General features: G+C 35.0%; 1 long non-coding RNA gene and 1 other non-coding gene across 3 annotated transcripts in view; one reads left to right on the top strand and one right to left on the bottom strand.

Annotated features, from left to right (window-relative positions):
- LOC111518293 (uncharacterized) overlaps positions 1–22,045 on the bottom strand; it is a 133,660-nt gene that overhangs the window by 14,368 nt on the left and 97,247 nt on the right. The window lies entirely within an intron of this gene.
- TRNAV-AAC (transfer RNA valine (anticodon AAC)) lies at positions 18,215–18,287 on the top strand. Its single transcript has one exon. It is a non-coding gene; the product is annotated as a tRNA-Val (tRNA).

Here is a 22,045-nt window from a genome sequence, read left to right as displayed (position 1 = left end):
AGCACCCACGTCGAACCGCCCGGCTACTGAGTAAAACAATTATTTCATTTCAAGTTAAATAGCTTTCAATCTGTTACTTTAAGTGAAACGTAGTGAATAACTTGAAAAAAATAGCTTTATAGGTTTTATTATCTTCTTCCTTCTGTAGGTATATCTATAGTAAGCATGAATTTTGAACTTGCTGAATTTTTCATTGTATATTACTGTAGTTTAGTCCCAACCAAACCGTTATTTTCAACACCTCGACTCGTGTTTCAATCACCAAGTGATCTGAACTCCAGTAATATTCATTACTACACCAAAGGTTCCAAACAGTGCATCACAAGAATCAGTGCAATTGAAATTTGATGTCTCACAAAGTATGATTTTAAATTTGATAGGTAAATAATGTTGCAACCCATATATCACTAATTAAAATTAATCAGCTCTTTGCAGTAATTTAGGTATACCCGAAGAAAACACTTTATTGAATATCTCAATAGTTCCATCATTTATCGTTATATCAAAGTTTTAACTGTATCTAGCAGCCTACTTGGTCCAATGAGAACTGCTTTCGATTTTGTAGGATTTATAATCAAATAGTGATATGTGGCACTATTCACAAATGTATTGAATGGGCTCATTTTTTATTATTTCATTATTTGAAAGTTTATGTTTCAAATAGTACATCTGCAAAAAACCTGAAATTTCACTCTTTATCTTCCCCCTCACTTTAATAGTTGAATGTGGTCAAGCTTGACGTCACATCAGTCGACTCGGCGACAAGGGAGTGCTGGCGAGATGGCAGCGATTCATAATCTCCAACTACAGGTCCGGTTGCTACCGCTCGAAGCTCGTTGCCTGGACGTCAAAATGTATCGCGGGCGATCTCACATTTTCAATTGCTCTTGCTCAGTTGTTAATTGACATAAAAACCGGAAAATTTTGTAGGATACTTGGGAGATGATTTACTTTTATAATATATAATTTTCAATAAAATCTAAATTAGTATTAGTAGTTAGTAAATCTATTCAATATATTGCAGACATTTCTCATACATTTTCAAAAACTACACCTTAACGATTTGATCTCCACAAACTTTATTTGAAAAATATATCACAACATGTTTCGCTAATTGTACAAATCACTTGAAAAAGCTAATGTCTTAGCGAAACATGTTGTGATATATTTTTCAAATAAAGTTTGTGGAGATCAAATCGTTAAGGTGTAGTTTTTGAAATTACTATGGATCTTCATCAAGTAACGGCCGAATCAATCAGAAAATTTCTCATACATTCATAATTTTTTCTCAGAAAATGAACGCTAATGAATGCAAAATCAATCAAGAGAGCCATTATATTCAATATGCCTCTGGAGTTGATCTAAATAATCCGCCATAGTTACTTTTATGATGACTTGCTTATTGTCATATAAGTATTTCAAACTTTCGTTCACACCCTTTCATCAGCTTATACTCCATTCATACTCTGGTCAGACATTTTTTGCTGCATAAGTATTACAGGAAAAACATTCTCAGGAAGTGTATTCCACATAAAAGAGTTCTTGAACAGTGACGTTCGAAATGTGCTGGGTTGAACGATGAGCAGCTCTTGGTGGAATCAAATGTGCCAAGTCACTAGAACACCTCCCGTGAAAGTATCTATAGAAGAAAGACAAATCTCCAACCTCTTTTCGATATTCCAGGCTATCAAGGTTGCACGTGATGTTCGCGTCTCCAATCAGGCGGATGGCTTTTTTCTGCCATGATAACTCACCCGAAGTTATCACCCGAAGACGATTGTGGATACTAACAAGCGAAACGTCGTGACGTAACTTGGTTTGGAATCTTTTAATTTTTATTTTTATTTTTCATTTTTCAATAATATTTTTCAATTTTCAGCTTTCATTAATATTCCAATTTTTTATTTCCTGGTTATAGCTTGTATGCTACTTCCTTGTAATTTCAGTTTTTTGTTTTTAATAAAAATTGTTATTTTCGGTTAATCTTTTATTTTTTTTGCAGGGATTTCAAATCTATTTATATTATATTAGACAATGGAAGTCCGAACTGATGAAATGAGATTATAATTATAAAATTTTCACAAACTTATTTTATTTGTGTCAGATTTAGGTATCTGATGAGTTACGGTTTTATCGAGACATGATGTCACACTTGAGAGTATTTCTATACAAACAACGTATGAATTGTGGAACATGTAACATATATTTACTATTATTTAAAAGATCTCACCACACTCAAGGACAGATGGTTAATATCACCATAAGGCTATCTTCCTTCATGCAATCTTCGTTCAAATACATACATGAAAAGTGAAGAACAAGAAATAATACACAAAATTACTCCAAAAATAATACGTCTGGCGCCGAAATATTTCCAAGCGATATCTGAGGTAAACCGAAAAAAAACCTGTCTGGGAGTTGCAGACGTATAATTGGTTGAATTATATAGTATTGACGATACAAAATTTTAAATTAGCAATTTATTGTTTGTCGCTGTCTTGTCATAACAGGAACTACAAAAAACGCATCACAAGGATACGTATATTATGTAGAATTTAAGAAGATTCAATCAGTTAACTATGTTTAAATTTTCGCGATGAAAAAATTGTGAAAAGTCATGTTGTTTTTGAAAAGTTATCTAGAGAATGAAATGATTAGCAAAGTGTTTTTCTTTTATTCTGTTTTCAAAAAACTATACCTATACACTCACAATTGTTTTTTTATTATTATTGGAGAATTGAAAAAAATACTTTCAACTTTCCAGTGGTGTGGAAAATATTGAAATAAAAATGCCATTTCTGAATGTATGCACAAAGTTTTCAAAATTTTGAATATATTTTGAAAATTCAAATTTCCTCATCTGGAAAACTTTTAGGAAATTTCTCGAAGTGTATCTAAACAAAATAATTATTGATCATGGTGTGTAGACTTTTACGGCTGATGTTTCGTTTGCTACTGAGGCATATATTACTTTTTGTATGATGAGGCGGCCGTAGTGCTCTGTACTTGCGGTATATCTCGATAGAATCAGAATTTGAAACAGTAAACGTTCTTGCGCATTAGTTCTTCGTATCAGGTATTTTATCATTCAATATAGATCCAGCATACCTATTCAACGACCGATAACTTTTTTTCCAAGAAGTCCACCCCAAACATTCAGTTGATAGTTCAGGCAACGAACAAAATGGAGGTTTTCCGTTGCACAATAATGGATGTTGACAGTTCCATTTTTATGAAAAGTCGCTTCATCAGAAAATAACACAAAATCGAAAAAATCATTTTCCTGATTGATCTTTTCTAAGCCCCATCGGCAAAATTGAACACGTTTTTCAAAATCTCTTCCTCTCAACTCTTGCATCAGTTGCATGTGGTAAGGATGAAATCTGCTTGGTCGTATAATTCGAGACACGCTGCTCAGGTCTTGAGTACTCACATGGGGGATTTTCAACAAGGTGAAGAGCAATTTGAAATGTTACAAGGCAGACACGTTCGAACTTCTTGTGATTGACATTACTAGTTATTTCAAATCTTGTTTTTAGAGCCTGAAATGCCCTTCCATTTGGTTGTCTTCTTTCGGAAACAACCAATATACCAATATGACTTCGATTCTTTATAGCGGTAATCAATTATCCCACTACGTCATCCTCCCGAATTACATAAGAATAATCATCTCGACAGATAAAATATACACCACTCTCTTCCTTAGTGTAGGACGTCTTGTGTAATAACACCTAAGACTATTTAGACTCGTACTACGAATTATTCGTTAATGTCCAACCATTCATTCATTTTAGATTACCGAACCGAACCAAAAAAAGTACTTTGGGAATATAAGCAAAATCCACTCAGTCTTTAGACGTATCGATGGCAACCTGTCATTTTTGTTGGTGTGCGTGTAAGATGGCCAAGGCTTGCGGCGCACAGACAAATGATACATAATGACACGTTCCAAGCCCCCAGCCTGTGTTGATCCCGGTATGCCGCTCCAAAGAAGATACGGAGTCGCGACGATCTTGAATTACCGGGTAGGAGGCTTTCACCACATGAAAATAACACCAATCACGATTGAAATTATTTAAATTTGTACTCTGTGTACAATAAATTTGAAGTGAAGTACCCTAGATGTGTAGTACCAAAACACGGTACACGAGCAAGACAGGCAAAAAGCATTCAGAGATATACTGAATTGACAATTTGAATCTGGAAGACAAAATCGGCAGGTATGTACTCGACATGGATTAAAGTACTATAGTTAATATAATACTTGAGAAGTTTCACACCCAGCTATACAGGGTGTCCTGGACTTCCTCTTTTCCTCTCGGGAATGTATAGATGGGGTCAAAATATCACCAGTACTTCATATAACTTTTTTTCCTAAAAGTCTTCGTAACCAAGTTACGGGCCCTCGAAGTTACAAAATGAAAAATGGTTTTCTTTGATAACTTTTCAAGTGAATATTCAAAATCATCCAAATTTTGGTAATTGACTAAACAAATGAATTCCGTCGATGAGCTTTCATGCAGGAGTCAGTTGTTTTGCTACAAAGTCAGGAACGGACTACCCCCGATGGTCCACACCCCAAAACTTTGAAATGACAGATATTTTTCAATATTTTTCAACAAAATAAGGTTACTTGGACAATTTTATGAATAAAAGTACTCGTGTGGAAAGTCGATCGGAGCAACGAGTCTTGATAAAAATGTAGTTCTACTCGACGACATCAAACCCGCTCGTCCACCATTATTTGAAATGAATAATTATCAAAGCAGAAATAATAATGATAACGTTAATTCAACAACATTTATAACAGGAATAATACAAAGTATGCTAAAATGAAGTCGTAAACAAAAAGTACAGTACCTGAATGGAAGTTTAAGTCACAATTGTGATACCAGATATTTTTTCAAAAGAAATATCGAGTTCTGTAGATTCGTGGTGTTTTTAAACTAACAAGCTACTCTACTATGAAATATCGAATTCATTCTATATTTTGTATGTACATAATACGTGTGGAATAATCACGTTTCGTGTTGATCAGTTATCTGAATCTCATGAAACTCGACATTCGAATGTTTCAAATTCTTCTTCACAGCTAAACTGTTGAGGAGTTTCACTGATAATTATAATTTTATGGGAGAAATTCTTTAACACGAATCTAAATTTAGCTGAAAAAACGCACATTGGAAAAAATATTTACTATACTAATAAAAAGCAAACGAATGAACTACAAAAACGGCTGCACGTGATCAGGTGAAAAATATCCAGGGAATAATTATGTTCCATTTCTTTCACAGATGTTGACAAAAAAACCTTTTAGAAAGTTTTGATAAAAAATGAGAAACTGGAATGCGATTTTGTTTTGTTGAGTGGTGCGTTGTCATATGACTATCATTGTATTGTCAATATTCTATAGGATATTTTGAATTTTTTTGATATGGCCGAACAGTTTACATTCAATGAATATGCAGATATGCATGTATTTTATGGACGAGCATTTTGTAATGCTGCAGAAGCTCGTCGTCTGTATTCCGAGCATTTTCCCAATCGAACAGTACCGTCAAGAGAAACATTCGAGCGTGTCGATCGCAGCTTGAGGGAGACAGGTATGTAATAATTGATAATTAATTTGAGCATGTTGTTTTATTTCGATATTATTGTAGGTACAGTTTTGCCAAAACGAGGTGGTGAGGGCGCTCCTAGGACTGTAAGTACCGTTGTATTGGAGGAAAATATTTTGGAAGCCGTCGCTGATGATCCTTCAATGAGCATCAGAAATCTATCAGAACAGTTCCATACATCCAAGTCCACTATTCATAGAATAATTAGGGAACAACTGCTCCACCCATTTCACATCCAGAAGGTACATGCCATGACACCTCAAGATTTTCCAGCATGACTGGAATATGCCAATTGGTTCATGGATAGGCAAAGAGAGGATATGACTTTTATTAATCGAGTTTTATTCACTGATGAAGCAGGTTTCAGTAGAGATGGAGTTATCAACTCTCATAATCTCCATATATGGGCCGAAGAAAATCCCCATGGGATATTGCAAACCAAACACCAACGGAAATTCAACGTGAATATTTGGGCTGGTATCATAGGAAACCATCTTATAGGACCATTCGTTCTACAGGACCGATTGAATGGAGAACGTTATTTGGAGTTCATTCAGAACGATTTGAATGGACTTTTGGAACATGTTCCATTGCAAACCCGAAGAGATATGCGGTTTATGCATGATGGCGCTCCTCCTCATTTTAGTTTGATTGTGCGTGACCATCTGAACCATATTTTCCACAATAGATGGATTGGTAGAGGTGGGCCATATTCATGGCCATCGCGGTCTCCGGATTTAAATCCATTGGATTTCTTTCTGTGGTTTACGCTACACCTATTCACATAAGAGATGCATTGTTGAAAAGAATAACATTACATTGTGAAGCCATACGAAACGACAGTGGAATGCTATTTCAAGTACAGAGAGGGTGTCTTCGCAGACTAAGAAAATGTATAGAGAGAGAAGGTGGTCATATCGAGCAGTTTCTGTAGCGGATTTTTCATTTCTGTTTGCTCTTGAGGCTCTTGAGTTTCGTTAGTTAAACGTGTTTGCATTATAAAAATTCATTATGAACATTTTACCTATCATTTCCATTTTCCTTAAAAACTAATATTTTCGAATAATGGTAGATATCTCAGGATAAATGTTGTTGAATTAACGTTATCATTATTATTTCTGCTTTGATAATTATTCATTTCAAATAATGGTGGACGAGCGGGTTTGATGTCGTCGAGTGAAACTACATTTTTATCAAGACTCGTTGCTCCGATCGACTTTCCACACGAGTACTTTTATTCATAAAATTGTCCAAGTAACCTTAATTTGTTGAAAAATATTGAAAAATATCTGTCATTTCAAAGTTTTGGGGTGTGGACCATCGGGGGTAGTCCGTTCCTGACTTTGTAGCAAAACAACTGACTCCTGCATAATAGCTCATCGAAGGAATTCATTTGTTTAGTCAATTATCAAAATTTGGATGATTTTGAATATTCACTTGAAAAATTATCAAAGAAAAACATTTTTCATTTTGTAACTTCGAGGGCCCGTTACTTGGTAACGAAGGATTTTAGGAAAAAAAGTTATATGAAGTACTGGTGATATTTTGACCCCATCTATACATTCCCGAGAGGAAAAGAGGAAGTCCAGGGACACCCTGTATTTACAACCTCTAGAGGAAAGATGTTTCGGTATATCTCTGAAAACACTTGTATTCTCAGAGAGAAACAGAGAGAATGCATTAAGAGATATACTGAATCGACAATTTAAATATGGAAGACAAAATCAACATGGATTGAAGTAATATCGTTAATACTTAAGAAATTCCACTCCCAGTTATATTTACAACGTCTAGCGAAAAACTGAATTGGTATATCTCTGAAAACACTTGTATTATCAGTGAGAGACAAGCAGAAAACATTCAAAGATATACTGAATTGAAAATTGAAATCTGGAAGATAAAATTGGCAGTTATATTTACCCAGTTATGTTTACAACTTCTAGTGAAAAGCTGATTCATTATATCTCTGAAACAGACTCAGAGAGACAGACAAAACACATTAAGAGATATACTGAATCAACAATTAAAATCTGGAAGACATAATCGGCAGATATATACTCAACGTGGATCATAACGTTATATCGTTAATACTTGTGAAATTCCACACCCAGTTATATTTACAATGTCTAGCAAAAAGCTGATTCGGTATATCTCTGAAAACATTTGAATTCTCAGTAAGAGACAAGTAAAAATCATTCAAAGATATACTGAATTGAAAATTTAAATCTGGAGGAAAAAAACAGCAGTTATATTTACCCAGTTACAACTTCTAGTGAAGAGCTGATTCATTATATCTCTGAAGCAAGCTCGAACAGACAGACAAAAAACATTACGACATATACTGAATTGAAAATTTAATCTTATAAATCTAATGATCTAATAAATCGGTAGTTATATTTGCCCAGTTATGTCTACAACCTCTAGCGAAAAACTGATTCGGTATATCTCTGAAAACACTTGTATTCTCAGTGGGAGACAGGCAAAAAGCATTCAGAGATATACTGAATTGACACTACAAATTGGACAGATAAAATCGGCAGGTTTGTAATAGATATAGCTTGAGGTGACATCGTTAGTACTTGCGAAACTTCACTCCCAGTTATATTTACAACCTATACCGAAAAGCTGATTCGGTATATCTCTGAAAATACTTGTATTTTCAGAGACAGACAAAAATATTGATATACTGAATTGACAATTTGAATCTGGAAGATAAAATCGGTAGTTATATTCACCCAGTTATATTTACAGTCTCTAGCGAAAAGCTGATTCGGTATATCTATTTAAAAATCTGTTTAAAATCTGTTTTTTCGTTAATCAGCTGTTGCCCCATACGAACAACAACTCTCAGGAGTTGAGAAACTTATGCGAGCTAAGGACTAACGAGGTCTTACCTTTTAACGTGTGATTCCTAACACGGTTGCAGAATCATCCCAGCTTCAACCAGATAAATTCTCTCGAGAAAAATATCTGGTCGAGATGGGAATCGAACCCACGGCCTTCCGATCGTGAGTCTGGCGCACTACCACCGCGGCCAATTCCACAACATCTCTGAAAACACAATGTATTCTCAGAAACAGACAGAAAGCAGTCAGAGATACTCTGAGTCGACAATTTAAATTTGGAAGATAAAATCGGTGGTTATATTTACCCAGTTATATTTACAACCTCTAGCGAAAAACCTACAAAGCCTGTTAAGTATCAACGACATGTACATCTTCATAAGTTAGTACTATCATTGAAATTAATTATTACTGGATCTGGAACGGTATTCTATTCTAATATATTTCATTACAGAATTTGTTCATCTGATATTCATAGTTTCTTCTTCAATCAAAAGAATCCAATTGCATTGACAATATAATGAAATATTACCACAATACTACATAACAAATTTCAGCCTCCGAAAATATAGCGGTACGGAGAAAAAATGATGAAAAGATAAATTTCTTATGTAAACGTACCCTTTCATTCCCAGAAGGGCGCCCCAGTTGGAATATTTAAAAATCCTTCCTTTTTGCATATTTACAACATCGAACGAACCTATATACAAAATATCAGTCTCCGAAAATATAGCAGCACGGAGAAACTATGATGAAATGGTGAATTTCATATGTGAATGTGAATATTCGAAAATCCTTTCTTAGTGCGCAATTACGACCTAAGAAGCACCTAGGACTCACCAGTACGGAGAAACAGAGATGAATGAATGTTAGCATAGTCTCCTTCATGTAAATCAGATTGGAATTTTTCCCTCTCCCTTTCAAAGGAGATTTGACAGGAAGATGAATGATTCAAAACTGACCGTATTTGGTTACGGAATAAAGGTCCATGACCTCTATACCGTTCTGGCCCTGTGCACCCCTTCCTGATTGGGGTGTTTGATGAACAAACTGTTCACTTTTACAGACGTCGTGGGGCCTTCACTCAACTGAGTTACGGTATAATCTACAACTTTCCTGACTAGTACGTTTTCATGAGTTTCCGATGACTCGAAACTTCTCTGATTCCTCGACTGAATAGACTACTGCATACTCAACAGCTTCAAATATCTGCGATTGGCTTCATTCCGCACCAACCATGCAACATTCACCAGCATCCCTAAGATCTTATTTTGCAATCTTTCCAGAATGGAAAGACAGAAATGCCAACTCCTTCTCCAGCACGTCCATCGCGTTCTCTATGGTCGAAACGGTAGTTTGGAATCCCAAATGGTTCGTTGTGCAGATGAGTTTCCTACACAAGTGCGACGTCGATGTTGTTGTCGATCAAGAAGTTTTCAAAATCCAACTTCTTGTTCAGAATCCTATTGGCATTCCAAAATACAACCTTAAGAGAGTTAGGCAATGACGTTTTTCTAGCCATTAACAAGCTCCAGCTAACACGTTGGTATTCACTGGTATTCACCGTAAACATTTTCCCGAGTACGGAAGTGAAGTGAGTGAAGTGTTTCTTAATCTAGTCCACGGCGGAACAGATGCCACTAACCTTCGACAGAGGAGGACTTAGAGGTGCTACGGTCGGCTTGGAAGAGGTGTTAACGCTCTTAGCCGCCCGGGTGAGTTCCAGATATGCCGGCAGGCCGCTTTCCAGGTGTGTGTACATTACGGGCGGCACATACGGCTACTTTGGTTTTTCTGGGGAACCTTGGGGAATTCAGGGCAACCGCAGTAGTTCGCAGTGTGCACACCCTTGCAATTATTGCACTTAGCTGGTTCCGTGCGTCGCTTTTTGCATTCACCTGAAAGGTGTCTGCCGGCACACTTGACGCAAATGGGTATGGCCAAGCAGTTCTGTTGGCAATGCCCGAAACACTGACATCATCCTGGTAACGGATGACGATTGGAAACCATTTTCCTGAAGAGCATACTTGATGTTTGAGGACTCCAAGTGTTCGGGGACTCATCTGAAGACGGCTCTAGTTTGCCTGTCCTCAGGGAGAGTCTAGGTGTGGTGGAGAATTTTTTTCCTCACCAATAGTGTGGACATCTTTCTGTAGTCCTTCACCGACGAAGGCTGCACCTTAATGCCATCGGCCGAATTAACTGCCTTGGAGAAGTTGACCTCGAAGGCTGCCAGTTTTATGAAATTCACCCATTTGCCCTTCTGGCGAACGATAATTGGGGAGACGTGTACCTTTTTGACGGTTTGGGGCACCTTAGGTCGAGCGGGAAAAGGGGAGCTAGTTCCCTGTTCAGTTTGACTTCCAAACTGACCAACATGGTCAACATGTCGGGTTTAGACGAAATAGGAGGAAACTCTTCAAAAAGTCGTCGTTTTTTGTTTGCCGATTCCTGCGACCTAATCGTAATCGCTACTTTGTTCTCTGGCTGTGCAGAGTGGACCTGATGGGAGTATAACTGGAAGCGTTCCGTGACTGACGCTCGAGAAGCTTCCTAACCCTGACCCTTCAATATCTGTTTTGCAATATTGGTTTCTCGTTAATACCGTAGGAATGCTGCAGAGATGCCACTCGTAATGCTGCATAACGTCAGTGAGTAGAGTCTGAGGCCATATATGCTGAACATGCTGATAGCAAATGTATCAGCCAAGATTTAAAATGTTCTTGAAAAGGACTTATCTCTCATAAAACTGCGAGTGTCCATTCATTTCGGCGGCTCATATGGAATTTTTGCTGGATGGTTCCATTTCGGTGATGGATTTCTGGGCACCGAGTCTAATGTCGTGAACTATACCGAGTTCACCTACCGCTCGGCTAACTGCGTCAAACAAATGTTCCGGCTTCTGCTGTCATGGGCCATGCAGAAAAGAGAATCTGAACTTCCGATGATTTTACAGGCTCCAGCCATAACCACCCTCTTGTGTAGGCAGTCCAAACTCAAAAGTCTACGTCTCTCATTTGTCGACGAAAGTATAATCGTGGAACGAACGATTTAGGATGCAGATTCTTTCAAGGTGCATCGGATGTTACGTCGTCTTGGTACAGCTTCTACTGAGTCTATTTCACTACTCCAAAAAAGCAGAATAAAATCATAACTATTCACATTACTCTCTTTTTGTCACATGAAACAATTTTTTCCTGCTTTTATATTTCCAATGTATTATAAAAAACTTCCCTCAGATGTTCAATATTTCCTCGTATGCAGGCATAAGGTGTAAATTCACATTTTGTTCGTTTCAGTATGTTAATTATTTGGTCGTTATTGCAGGAAATTGGTTGTGCAGGATGCAGACACGGACAAACTTGTTCAACCAGCAATTTAAGGCGGCGCTTGGAAATGCCGATTACAAAGTCGGAAGTAAGAGGAGAAAAAGGAATGATTTCTGAAACGATTATTCGCTTCGGGCTCGCAATCTAGTTTTTTCTATGATTTTATCTTCTTCATTTCACAGACGTGATCTTGTCACTAATTTCAACCTGAACACAAATAACAAGTACCAACTACTTATGTTTAACGAGAATACTTCCAGGTAGACTATAGGAAAGTTTAAAATTACCCTATTAAATGATTATCAGTGGCATGAATTGATCATTGATGAGTTGTCCGGACTCACAGGCGCCTTTCTTCCATTCAACTTGTCATAAAATTATAAGTTCATATTTTTGAACATAATTGAACAACACACTGTTGTTGAGGTTGACCGTATCAAAATTGTTGTGAAAAATATACAATTGAACATACCAGTGGAGATAAAGATGTTTCCTTCACATAAAAACAAATAATGTGATACATAATGCACAATTATACATGAAATGATGATTCAAAACATGATGAAACATTTAAAGATGTTCAATAGGTAGAAAATGCATGAGCTTACTAACCTCAGATATTGAAAGTCAGATATGACATATGAAGTATTAGCGAACCGCCCCGGCTCCGCACGGGTGCAATGCTGATACTAAATATAAATTCACCCACCGGAAATTTAAGGGCATGGAGAAACAGTGATGAGAATATAATTTTGTTTTATGGACCATACTTTTTCCTGGCGCCCCAGTTGGAATATTCACTTGTATGCCAAATTTTAGCTTCCTAGGACTTACCAGAGCGGAGAAACAGAGATGAGTCTCGAGTGAGTGAGTTTCGCATTTATTAGTATACATTCCAAGTACTTAAGATATGTTCCAAAAATACACACTTCTTAACTGCTTTCAATCAGAATTTTTGACAGGTTAAGTGAAAAATATAAGGTAGTTCATTAAGCGCTTCATATGATCGAAATTTTTTATTCTTTTAAAAGGTACGGAAGCACAGAAGGGCCACATATTTTTATTATTTGTTTCTTGGAAATTATGACTTAAAATCTCGAAATTTCGACTTTGATCTCGTAATTTCGAAATTACGACTTCAAACTCGGAATTTCGAGTTTAAAGTCGAAATCTCGAGATTAATGTCCAAATTTCCTAGAAACAAATATTAAAAATATGTGGCCCTTCTGCGCATCCGTAGAAAGGCCTATTGATGCCATTATGTGTGGAATGTAACATCGTTCAAATGTCCGCCACGGTTTTTCTGGGTGGAGCGCATCCGAAACGTCCGATTTTCCATGACTGGCACATGAATCAGGCTGAATTTCACCGATGGCATGATTTATGTTGGTACAAGTTATATGGACCAATGACACCGCCAGCTCAAAATTCACATCAAACAATGACTTTTTCGGGATGCATTAAAATTCTAACATGAATTCTCATATGGATTCGTATCGTACCAAATTCGACAATTATGTTTGTTCACGTACCCATTCATCGAGAAATGGGCCCCTTCGCTGAAGATGATTTTTTTTATAAAAATTCCACACCTGTACCAATCAAAATACGTTATTTTGACAAATCACCATGGCAAAAGTATTTTAGTGGATTTTTTTCTCGTAGGATACCCAACTGTGAATTATACTGGACATTTTGTGACGTTTACAATATCAGACCATTTTAGACAGATTGGTTTTTATTTGTTCACATAATATTTAGTTTTGATATATTTTAATTAATAAAGCTAAGATGTTTTCTATATTCTTCGGGCATCTCCTTTCTTCTTAATGGCGAAAAGACAGGACTTTGAATATTTTCAATTAAGTGTCTATGTCTAATTAAGTATATATGATATTTAGACATTAATTTATTCACATTTTTTCCATTCAATACTTTCAATTTTGCGTAGTTTAGATGTAAATATTCGTGGACGATTCGGAACAAATTATCTTTCTCCAAGTTGGAGCCACAATCATCTATTATTGCGAGTAATTAAGTCATGGTAAGATGATTATCAGTACATCAGACACATATTTTGCATATAGTATGATTTTCAAATCGATTCATTATTCAAACAAAGAATTTTGTTGGTTTTACTGGCTGTGCAATATTCTTCATTGCAACAAAACACGAATAACTTTTTTCGAGATCCATTGCCCTAACACCAAGCATATATTTTTGCACTCGACGCACGTTTCACAAAACACGAGTTTTTTTGATGTTTTGTACTGTCAAAATACAATGATCACATCCACCTATGATTGATGCTTGCTGACGCTGCACTGGTTATGAATTCCATACCATTAAAGCGCGCATAACCCACATTAATGAAAAAGGCAAAAAAAAACAATTTTCTACCTCTTGTAGTTACTCAAAACTTGTGTAAAATTGAATAATATACTATTTTCTATCTTGAAATGGTATTCCCATGCAACTACAATGAGTAGAAATTACCAATTTGAAGGACTAAATAATTGCTGCCAAAGCTATGACGCACTGTGAATATGTTTATGGAGCTTCCCGAAAAACCTCTAAAATTATAATTTTCTGTCACTTGTAGTAAAGCTCGAGTAACTATAAATTGAAAGAATACTATATTTTTTTGTCCCTAAATGGTACTTTTGAGCTACCACAATCAGTAGAAAGTGAATATTATTATGTAATCTGTTCCTGTAGGTAACCTACTTTTTTTTTCTTTTTCTACCACTTGTGATATCTCGAAGTAAATAAAAAAAAGAATGTAATATTTCATTATAAAACTGCATTACCATATTACCGTGAACTCCAATGAGTAGAAAACGATATCTTAAATGGCAGGCTGAGAAGCCATTACATGGCCAGTACCGAAACTGCAAAGCACATAAAAACAGATGAGTTTTTAGTTTTTTATTTTATATGAATGGTTACAAGTGATAATAAATCTAATTATTTATATTATTTTGATTATTGTAATTATTGTTTATATGCAAAACGCAATTATTATAAACTATGGCAGGTTGATTGGAAGTAGTTGCTTATGAAACAGACCTCATTGCGTCAATTATTTCTTGATGATGATCCGAGTCTATTTGCAGATATGGTTTTATTCAGTGGCTGCTACCATGACCGGTTATTTTAATCAACTGATGTTCTACAATTACCGTTTAGATTTTTTTTTATCTTTTTAACATCAACTCCTATCACTGATGCAGAGGATTTGAACCAGGAAAATAATGTATTCTGTCCAACTGGACTGTTCTCGTACCAACCTTCGGAACTGGGATTCTTCCAGTTTGGATTTGGCGTCAAAAATTAACGCTTCGTTTTGATGGAGCCCTGCTTGCTTGTTAGTTTTTTTACAGTCTCACTGGGCATATTTCTTCGTTGAGTGTATTCGGTACTAGCCACTTACTGTCAGCCATTTACTTTGAACCACCTTAGGTGGTCTTGGAGAAAACCGGGTTATACTCAATGCGGCCTGTTGGTTCCCCTCTATTGTCAATTTCATCCATAAAATATTCGAGTTGTGCTGCCGCTCCTTCATTTCCTCTCCAGGCCAATTCATGACTAGCAACGTGGTAAAACGTTTTCTGCAGTCCTTCCGGAGTTTTTTCGTCTCAAAGCTCAATAATTTTTCTTAGCTCGTCTGCTGATAGTGCAGATTAACTTTCATATCTCTTGCGGCGCTTAACATTTTTTGCAGCTCTTGCTTTCAAAAACTGCCACAGATTCTCCCACACATTATCACAGACAACGGTGATATATCCGTTCATGATGATTTGGCAAAACAAACTGAATAAATAACAACTGATTTGACAGATGTAGCTTCAACAAGATGTCCATTATCAATCATCAAAGTTAGTTCGGAAGACACTATATATTATTGTTGGTTATTATCTTAAAATAGGTGAAATCATTTTTAAAGTGAAAATAGAAAATCATATACTTTCACCATTCATTTCCCCTTAAATCAATTCAATACCTACATATAGTAATTAAAATAAATATTGATATTGGCAGTTTTTTTTCGCATGAAGAATTGACGAAGTAAGATGAAAATCAAAGTAAATCCCTAACATTGAAGAATTCCGTTAACTGACGATAAATTCCTTCAATATCTTTCACTCTAGTTTGTTAGTATTATTCGATAAAAGAAATAATTGGGTGATTGGAAAAAGGGACTCGAAATTTTAAGTTTCGTATTCTCCGAGTGTAGATGCACATTTTGGTGTAAAAGGGACCTCAGTTCCTCATTATAAGTATGTCTCCATCTATAATATTTTCGAAGTGAGAGGAAAAAGGAACTTGGATTCGCTGACCACGATAAATGAGACTTCAGTTGAAGAGGACGAGTGAAGTGAATTTGATGAAGATAAACAAATCGTTTTCTAATATCATCGTTTTCAAAGTTTACTAAGCTGTCACTCACTAATGTCATGGAAGTACGTCTCAAAATGAGAAATCACTACTACACTACTACCAAATGTCACTAAATTTGTAAAAATTATAAAAGCATTTATTTATTGAATTTTGTGAAAATGTGAAAACGAATATGAATTTCATATTTTAGAAGGAAATGTAAATTTTTAGAGAACTGAATAGAAAGACGATAAAAACTCTTCTTTATGAATATAACAAAATTGTGGAGCGCATTCTCCCGAATGTATCATCCCCCGAATAATAATTATATTAATTCACTACAAAATATAAAAATGTAAATAACAAATAGAAAAAAATATACGTTGATAGAAAATAGACTGTCATTCTTGGCTTCTGGGACCAAATGAGTGGTGCTCATTGGTTAATAATTCTGGCGAGTCTTTTCGAATGTGTCGCAGTTTCGGGAACAGGGCCCTTCAGTGAAAAATCAGAAATGATAAAAATAATCATCATCATTCTCGGACCCAATGATCACCCAACTCACGGTGGTGAGAAGTAGCGATTGGTTAATGATGCCCTCCGATTGGGGTCGTCGATTCGCGTTCAGGTTATGACCAACAACCACTTTTTAAATGAAAAAAAAATCCTATTTTCATTTAAAAGTGTTGTATGTGAATGTGATTACACAATGTAAAAATAGAAAAATGGGCAAAGTTCAATTTAAATAACATAAGTGTTACTGATTTGTTCTTCCACTTAACCCTAACTTACTTTAAAAAAAACATGGCGTAACATAATTCCTGGATCAATTATTATAGGTACTCAATGCTTTCCTCTGAATTATTTTCGGCTTCCTCAAACATGCACTGAGTAAGAACTAATAAGAAAATAGACTCTGGTGTAAGAGTAAAAACAAAATATTACCATATTCAATTTTTTGCGAAAGGTCCATTCTTCAATTTTTTTTTCTATCACTGGAACACATCTGAAGTAGATATATTTTGTGAGGTAAATTTTCGTTATCTGGACACCCGGCGATTTTGAAAAAAATTTCGACTGTACTTACGTATTTTGATGCGTAGATTACGAATTCGAAAGAAAAAAGCGGCGCTCTCCCTTATTTAAAAAGTTACGGCCCTTCAAAGTTCAGAAAAGGGCAACTTTTCAGCCTTCTTTTTCACTAAATAAACTATTTAAAAACACATGCATTTATTCACTAGGTCACCTTTACACCTCATTCCTCCTTCTTTAACACTTTTTCTTATAAAAATTTTAAAAAATGTACGGAGCTGCTTTTTGGTTACATATCACTGTATTTTACGTTTTTAAGGTTAATGATATGGTTGGTACGACTGATGCAGTCCATATTCCTGAAGTAATTCAAATGTTTTTTACCTTCATTCTTTAGATCGTAAATTGGTTTTTGGTGGTGTATTACGAATTTGAAATAGTAGGCGACGGCAAATACCAACCGCTTTTTTCTGAAATGTCACTAGTAACTAACCTAAAAATAGAATAATGTCACGAGGAGAAGCATTCGTTTTTAAATTAAGTTTTTTATAAGAAAAATATTGATTATTGAAGTGAAAAGTGTTAAAGAAGGAGGAATGAGGTATAAAGGTGACCTAGTGAATAAATGCTTGTTTTTAAATAGTTTATTTAGTGAAAAAGAAGGCTGAAAAGTTGCCCTTTTCTGAACTTTGAAGGGCCGTAACTTTTTAAATAAGGGAGAGCGCCGCTTTTTTCTTTCGGATTCGTAATCTACGCATCAAAATACGTAAGTACAGTCGAAAATTTTTTCAAAATCGCCGGGTGTCCAGATAACGAAAATTTACCTTTTGTGAAATTACATAACTCAAAACTAAAAGAATTATACACGTAGACAACTCCTTTTATTTCTGACATTCCAACATCCAGTATGTGAGAAATTACAGTTTCAATATTTGAGATTAGGCAACAATATAAGCTTCATATTTTGATTTTAACTATTTGTAAACTCCAACAGTTAATGTAACTGCAAGTTGTTTCCGTGGTGTAGTGGTTATCACATCCGCCTAACACGCGGAAGGTCCCCGGTTCGATCCCGGGCGGAAACACATTTTTTTCCAATTAGAATTTTTTAATGAATTATCCGATATTAACTGAAAAAAATGTTGGGTTCTCTATTTCTTTATCATCATACAAAAAACGTGTGAAACTTCCTAAGAAAAAACTCTACAACGATATGTAATGGCTACAGAGTCCAAGGAAACTTCTTACGTCGTGTTTGTTCTACGGTGGTGACCATTCTTGCACTGCCTTGATTTTCTCTAGACTCCTTTTGAAGACACAACGTGTCCCAAGAAATTAACTTTTTCCTTGAAGAGACAGCATTTTTTGAGACTGATCTGCAAATGAGAATTACGTAGCCTCGTGAAAAACACTCTTCAAGTTTGACAGATATTCGTCAAAACTTTTTCCAGTGACTATAATGTCATCAAGATAGACCAAGCATGTTGCGATTGTGCGTTGCGTAACCCGAACGACAAAAACTTCTGTTCTGTTTAAAAATCTGTTTTTTCCGTTAACCAGCTGTCGCACCCCTACGAACGACAACCCTCAGAAGTCGAAACTTGTGCGAGCTAAGGATTAACGAGGTCTTACCTTTTAACGTGTGATTCCTAAACCTAAAGTGGTATTTTCTTTAGCGCATGATTTACAATACTATATTGATTGTATCGATCCAATCAGAAGCTACATGAAAATGTTTTTTATATTTTTATCTGCTATCGTTGAAAAAATGGTCATTAACGAATGCGTTGTTTTATGCAAATGCGATGAACAAACGACGTATTTTGCATTGCTGTGTATTATATCACAAAATTTTACTCACAAAAAAACCTTCATATCTATATTCAAAAATTCAGAGGCGTTCTGAAGCTCACAATGTTAATGTCCGGTTTCGACAGAAATTATCTGTACCCAAGCACAACACTTCGCTTTACCGATCTTGCTTCTCCTATGGCATCGCTAAAATCTACAATTGTATTCCCGATGATTTCAAAAACTGGTCAATCTTCAACTTTAAGAAAAAGGTTAAAAGTCTTTTGTTGGATGGTACTTTAGCAATAGACTTCTGATACATTGATGAACTTATGCGACATTCATTGCACTTTGTGACATAATTATTATTTTTATTTATATTTATATGTATATTCTTTTTGAGTTGTACTATGTTTATGAGAAGGTATATTCTTTTTTCTTCTGGAGGGACCAGTTTTTGTCACTGGTCCCTTGACGTGGTTGCGTGGAAGAGCGCTATTCTATCTCTCAGAAGATAGAAGAGAAAACGATGCCATTTGCTACATAACATCAATCAACCTTGTTCTTTGTAACTGCTTTTTGTGTAGCAATAAAAACATTTATTATTATTATTATTATATTTTTTTTTCTCTTTCTACACAATGTAACAAAAACAACCATGAATTATTTCTCAAGAAATAATATATGTTACATTGTGATATAAAAAAACAATAAATATAAAAAGAAAATTTCATTGTCTATGACAGACTGTTAATCAAAAACACAAATATAGTTCAATGTTCAAGGTTCATAAATTATGATTTCAAAAAATAGTTACTTAATAGTAATAACAATTGGTACAAAAAATGTTTAACCAATGAATATTTTTTTTAAATGGTTTGAATTATCTTATAAACAACGCATTTGTTTATGAATTTTTTTAAACAATAGCAGATACAAATTTTCAAAAATCATTTTCATGTAGCTTCTGATCATAAAAAAAAGCGGATCGGATAATAATAATTATTATTTTCAATGATTAATGAAGCTTCTTAATTTTTAATCCACGTAAATTGTTGATAACAAATTGAAAAATAACAATTGTTTTATTTTTCCAACGGAAATCCATCCTGAGGCCTTTCCAAAATAGCTCAAAAAAAAATGTCAGATTTGTTATTCAACAATTATTGCATTTTACTCAAACATTGCAATGCAACGTTCCTGTTCGAGTAAAAAAATGTTGATTAACTGATGTATAATTAACTGGAAAATCACGATACACATTTTTTGACCGCGAATTATTGTTAAATAATTTATCCAGTTGAAATAATATGTTTTCATTGAAGGTACAAAGTTGGCTTGTCTTGCGCAAGCCAAAGTACCCGTTTTAGGATGTATTTGCAACCCTCTGGGAAAATTATAATTATTGGTCCTACAGTTCCGGGAAACGGAACTTTTTTTTAGGAAATGTCCTCCTCTTTTCGAATTTGAAAACTGTCCAATGGTTTTTGGGATAAATATCATACATACAAACATACAAACCAAACCCCATTTTTTTAGGTTTATTGTTTATAACTTTTGCAATTTCTGCAAGCGGCACTTGAATTCTTTCAAAAATCATCTACATGCTATTCCGAATCGAACGACACTTTGTTCATTTTTTGAAGGCGTAAAAAAAACTTTGTTCTAAAAGGCACTTGTGAACTAGGCCATTGACTCGTCGAAAAATGAAACTCAAATAAAGTTGTAACAGTGGACCAACCTCATTATGATTTTTCTTTTCGAGCTGATGGGTTCTGACCCTTGTGACCCGCCTTTTATGAATCATTTTATTAACATGCTTTTATTAGCTTCACCAGTTTGTATGTATGTATGGTTGTTTGTTTGTAACTCTCAAGCTCGGGATCTGTATTTGACAGAATTATCGACATTATTGCTTGATCTGTTCGCGGGCAGATGGCGCTGTACGTAATCTCCTTGATATAATTCGAACTCACTTTACATGTATTTCTTCATTTGAAAAAAGTATTTTTTTATTAACACGCGTGCCTGCTGCCTTGGGCTTGGTAGCTATTTTTCAGGCTCCCTCTCCGGAATGGGAAAATATCAATAGTCATTTTTCTAAACAATATATAAAATAAATATAGTTTAAAAAGACTATAAACATGCTTTTATAGCATACGAAACTAAAAATTGAAAATTAAATATAGTTTAAAAAACCAAAAAGCACGCTTTTAAAGAACATCGAACTAAAAAGTTAAAAATAATTCATTTTCAAATAAGCTTAAAACAATTACGAACGGAAAATACTAGTATTATTGAGAAAAAAGCGTGGGCGCCTTGTGCCATATTTTTTGTATATCAAGCACCCGTCGCTGTTTTCACAATAATAGGTACTAGTATTTTTCGTTCGTTATTGTCTTAAGTTAATTTAAAAAAAAATTGTTTTAAATTTTTAGTTTGATGTTCTTTAAAAGCGTGTTTTTTAGTTTTTTGAATTGTATTCATCAATTAAGTATTAATTTTACAAACATCTATATCTATTGATTTGTTCAAATTAGAATATGAATACTGATTGAGATTGAGACAAGTGTAATTTTTAGGTATACGTATTATATTAATTCTCAATTGTCAATTCAAGTTCTATTAATGATTTCCATTACAGATGACAAACTCCGTAGAACTGGCTAGGATAATAAAATAATTTCAAACAGAATAATATTTGATTATTAAATCGCGATAAACCATGATCCTTTTTCATAGACAGGTGTAACTCGAAGTGATAATGTAATAATTATTATTTACAACTAGAGTCAAATAAGATTATCGCAGCAATGACTCGTCAGCAGTTTGGTAATGAGGATTATTCAAATACAATAGATTTTACACCTCCGGTTGAATAGGTCATCAAGACAATCCGACCCTTCTAACAAGTGGTGAAGTTATTATGAGGGATTACTTTGAGAATGGTATTGGTGTTCAGCCACACTTATTTTTGTGAAGAACCACAATATCAATAAAATAAAGGCTTGTCATGGTTGCTTAATCCGATAAATTTTTGAAACTGTGGACA

The sequence above is a fragment of the Leptinotarsa decemlineata genome, unplaced genomic scaffold (assembly GCF_025532065.1).
Source record: "Leptinotarsa decemlineata unplaced genomic scaffold, Ldec_3_MD MMD2_tig00000199_RagTag_RagTag, whole genome shotgun sequence".
In the NCBI taxonomy this organism is placed as follows: Eukaryota; Metazoa; Arthropoda; class Insecta; order Coleoptera; family Chrysomelidae; genus Leptinotarsa; species Leptinotarsa decemlineata.
This window is presented reverse-complemented; position numbering and strand designations above follow the sequence as displayed.